The sequence below is a fragment of the Phyllostomus hastatus genome, unplaced genomic scaffold (genome assembly GCF_019186645.2).
Source record: "Phyllostomus hastatus isolate PE091 unplaced genomic scaffold, TTU_PhHast_1.1 phas_scaffold_1674, whole genome shotgun sequence".
NCBI classification, from domain to species: Eukaryota; Metazoa; Chordata; class Mammalia; order Chiroptera; family Phyllostomidae; genus Phyllostomus; species Phyllostomus hastatus.
In genome coordinates this window covers 7,230,302-7,235,282 of record NW_025334011.1, presented here as the reverse complement: position 1 = coordinate 7,235,282, position 4,981 = coordinate 7,230,302, and the positions used below count along the sequence as shown (strand labels likewise).

General features: G+C 37.4%; 1 non-coding gene across 1 annotated transcript; it reads left to right on the top strand.

Annotated features, from left to right (window-relative positions):
• The first annotated feature begins 3,875 nt into the window (after window positions 1-3,875).
• On the top strand, window positions 3,876-3,978 carry LOC123831380. Its single transcript, XR_006787902.1, has one exon. It is a non-coding gene; the product is annotated as a U6 spliceosomal RNA (small nuclear RNA).
• Window positions 3,979-4,981: the final 1,003 nt, after the last annotated feature.

Sequence of the window (4,981 nt, the reverse complement as noted above, 5' to 3'; positions counted from 1 at the left end):
CTTTGTTTTGTTTGCTGAAAAATGGGATGTGTGAAAACATACTATTTTAAGGCCAGTTTAATTTGTGGGGTGAAGACTGTTACAAGGGTGGATGAAGAGTCAGGATACGTTTGCATACCAAAGACTAGGCGTTAATCAGAGTAAACTGAAAGGACTCTTGAAGTAGGATTTGTTTTTGTAGGATTCTATTTGTAATACAAATCCCTTGTTAATACCTTCCAGATCAATCAAAATACTAAAGCCAAGGTTATTTACAATAATCAAATACAATGAGACCCATGGCCTCCCCGCTCTGGAATTCCGTGCTTCCAGGTCCCTGGGAGTCCAAGGCTTCTGTGATAGTCTATTAGCATATTTCCCACAGACAGGGCAGCAGAATGAGTGAATATTTAACCCATGCCAAAACATCACAGTATACCTCCTTTGCTTGAGAATTGAACCTGTCAGCTCCTAAATTGTGTGCATTTTTAAGCAGTTAGCACAGTTTACTGTATGAAAGCCAGCACATCACCCCTCATTCTTATAGCAAATTGCTTCATGAATGTTAAGTTAAAGGATAATGTTATAGTTCCAACCATAATTGGCAGACAGGGATCATGTGTTTCATGTATATTTTATCACTGACCCAAGAGGGAAGAGGGAAAAAGAGGAGTGGGAACCACGGTCCACTGTTTAGGCATACAGTGATGGCCGTTTTCATTTTAGAAGGTAGATGAATTCCAAAAGCTTGCACTAGGTTTTTGGAAGAATCTGATGTCATTCCATCAAGCAAAACTGGTTAGGTTTCTATGGTATTACACATCTGCAGTCCACAGCATTATTTCCATCAGCTGCTAACGCTGCTACTAAAATTAAGGCTGGAAACTCCACAGCTTAAGCAATTTGAGGGGGGTTGGAAATAATATTTGCTCGTAGTCCCTTTATAAGGTTATAATTGTGGTTAAGTATAGTATATCAAAGGACCTCATTGTGGGATTTCTTTCTACATATTTAGCTGTGGCCAAGTTCAAGGGGTATGATGCCTATTTGAGATTTCCCGATTCCACTTCACTGCGTTGGAATGGTCTGCCCCAGTTTGGCTCAGTGATGATATTTCCTCTGGACTGGAGTTGTAAAGAAAGCAATTCAAAATGCATAAACACAGCGCCTGAGCCATGCCATATATCCCCCACCCAGCAGGGCATTCACACTAAGCACTGCCTCACTTCCTAACTGCTCAACTGAAGTCCGTACTCCCTTTCCAACTATCCATATTCATGTGAATTTGTACCAAGGGGGCCCAGGCAGAATGAAAAGCAACATATTGGAACACCATAGAATAACTTGAAATTTCTAAAGCCAAATTTTTCCCAGAATATTCTTTACAAAATGAAGAACCAGGGGTTTTTATTTTACCTTAATTTTTGGTGCTGTAAAAGAAAAATCCCAGAACTAGCTATCGGGAAGCTTGAATTTTAGCCTTGGCTCAGACATCAAGTAATGAGATAATCCAACCACTATTTATGTGTTCACTGTGTGCTTGTCACGTTGTCAGATGCCAGAATATATAAGAAATCCATAGTCCTTGCTCTTACGAAGTCCATAAATTAAATGGGGATTTCATGTTAGCAGGTAAAAACTTTACCAGCCTACAGAGCCTATCAGCAAAGTGAAGGACTAAAGCAGCTGACTCTTTTTAGTTGTGATTTTATGATTTGGTGTTAAAAAGCATATCTCGCACGTTAAATGTTTTCGAAAGGTACCATGTAGCAAGCACTGTGCATTGTACTTTGTATGCATGTTATCCCTTAAATTCCCACAAGAGACGTCATGTGACTGGCCCAAGGTAACATAGCTGGTAAGTGCCAGACCCAGAACTGAGACCCTACCCTAGTATCTCTGCCTCCAACGGCCATGTTCCTACAACTCAAAATAAGGCTAAACTAATACCGTCCACCAGGGATAAGATTAAGATGAAATTATTATAACCTACAAGAGAAAAAGTGATGACACATTTTTAGGATGAAACTGATGTGTTGAGGAAAAGATTGAGAGGAATCATTTCTAGTTCACATCTGTTTAGAGATTAAGTACAGATATGTACTATTATGTCCCCAAATTTATAATTTTCTTATTAAATAATAATCAAGAGAAGAACATTCACTGAGGTGCACTGGCTGCGAATCCTAATGCATTATTTGTGTGCATACATTTACTGCTGGCTGGCTGAGGTAGAACCCGTTTAACCATCCACAGAGGCACCAGCGTGGAGCCCTGGAAAGAGCCTGGCCTGGGAGCTGACTCTCGTCAACAACTCTGTGTGGCATTGGGACCTCGTTCCTCCAACTGTGATTCAGTGCTCATATCTGTACAATGAAGATGATGGATCTGGTCTAGTTTTTAGCTTTTTGTGACTGTTCCTAAAGGAATTAAGCTCCGTAATATATTCTGACTTTGGAAGTACAAATCCCAACATCCACTAAGTACATATATTGATTGACCTTTGGCCTCTGTTTCCTGTTAGAAACACTTTTCCTTTTTCTAACCCAAACACACACACACATCTTCTCTCCTCCTCCCTCCCCTCCACTCCCTTCTCCCTTTCTCTCTCTCTCCATCTCGTCCTTCTACCTGCCCAAACCCTAGTCATTTTTCAGGTCTTCACTTTGTGCGGGAAGTTTTCACTGATTCCTAGTGTTGGTTAGTGTCTTCTTAGTGATACCTATGAAAGTATTCTCTACTTTCCTTGTCACTGAGTTGTTGTGAGATTAGATTACATAATACATGCACAATGCGTGGAACCATGCTTGGCGCATAAAGGTGCTCAATGACTGTTAGCTAACATCATCATTATCATCATCCTCAGGATTTCTAAACTTATGGTGCTCTGTTTTATTAGTCTCCCTGATTATCTGTGTCATCGATTGCCTTTGGGAGGGCGGGGACCATAACAATAGATCTATGGTTGCAACATCAGCAACTTAGCATGTGAATGACGAGAGTAGGTAAATATGTCTTAATTAATTAATGTTAAATAATACATAGCAATTTACATAAGGAACGTTTTATTTATACAACAAAGCAAGTTAAGCCTTTAAGCACTTATGTTCTAGTAAAATAGACTGAAGCATGCAATTTAAAATAGCTTGATGTGATGAGCACTGTAATAAAGCTATGAACTTATGTTTATGGAGACACAGAAGAAGGAGTAACAGATCTTGTCTGGGGGATGAAGCACACACAACGCTCCAGGGGAGCCTGGTAGCACTGGTGTGATTTAAACCAGCAGATATGTGAGAGAAGGGTCATTTCACACTGGAAAAAAAGATGCTATAAATAACACTAGATGGGAAACTGCATAACAGGTTTGTGTCACTGACGTATTAGATCTTTGACAGGGGACACTGGGGGTAAGGAAAAGGTTTATTAGAGAGTAAAAAGAGATGAGAATAAAATGTAGGTTTAGACTTTTAAATGTCTTAAATGCCATGCTGTTATACAGTTGTATGGAGCTTTCAAAAAGCTTTTCCTCATCTCTCAGTCACTGCTCAACACTGTGCAACCTGGGTCTCGTCGCTCATTGAAAAGCCAGGCAATCATTCATCCAAGCTATTAAATTGCACTTATATTCAACTTTCCCTTTAACATTTCCTCTTCTCCATGCCCCTTCCCCACTTCTGAAACACTGGTAAATTCAGGTCATCATGTCCATTCTCTCTGCTGCTGCCTGAGTTCAGGTCATTACAACATTACCCATCTGATCCCCTGTATACAGTAGAGCATTCACACTGCTGCCAGTCACTTCTGGAACATTGATCATGGATATGATCCACTAAGCTTCTACTCTTAGTTTTTAATCTAATATGACAGAACCACTGTTTATCTTACTTTTAAAATAATATTATGTGTGCATATACTACAATTGAAATGATACATAGAAGATTAGCATGACTTCTGTTCAAGTATGACACCCAAATTTGTGAAGCATTAAAATAATAATAATATTTTGTGAGGAGAAAGTATTGTAGTAATGTTCCCCATGCTAAGAAATCTGCATTTTCCATTTACAGCACTCGAGTTACTGAGAGCTGCATCACTGAGGTCATAATCTGAGACTAAATCATCACAAATGTGCTGAATAAAATTAACTTTCTACAAAAAACACTTTAAAAGTTTAAGTGAACAATATTTTATATTTCAAATATTCTCCCAAATATAGTTTGCTATAAAAAACATTCCTAGTCTCTAGGTTATAAATCAATATTCATTTAATCTTTTTATACAATCCTTTCATTATTATAGAGAGCCTTTTTCTCTCCATAGAGAAGTTGCAAATTCACTTTCTGATGATAAGGTCTAAAGTAAATATCAATGATCTTACTAGAGATTACAAAATTGTGATTTTCTATTTTTATTATTTCATGAACATGCATCAGTAAGAATTCTTAAAGGATATTTCCTTATTAGGCTGGTTGTCTTCAAATTCGGTTCATAAAAGAAAATCAGGTAAATTTTTATTCTTAGTTTTGGCTTTTAAATAATGTAGTTAAAAGAGTTGAATTTTGTGTTGTTTTGTTCATTCTCTCTCTCTCTCTCTCACTCTCTCTCTCTCTCTCTCTCTCTCTCTCTCATATGTTATGACCTTAAGGGTTTTTACATACTGAATGTGTTCCAATAAATTATATTCATTATTCTCTTTACCATCTTTGGTAAAATTTAAAATATTTCAAATTTAAAATATTCCAAATTTTACCCTTTTTGGCTGTTGAGATTCTCCTTATTTTGGCTTCTGTGGTCTTTCAACATAAACCATATTTTCCACATTTTGGTCACTGCCAAATCTCAGGTTTATTGTAAATATCCTGTCTTAGATTTAGAAATAGTCATTCTTCAGGTACTTTTATGGAAATATAATAACTAATATAGATAATAATCAAGGTAATAAATATATCCATGGCTATTAAGTTATTGTTTTTCAGCAGCCAAAACTAGGAAATAAGGT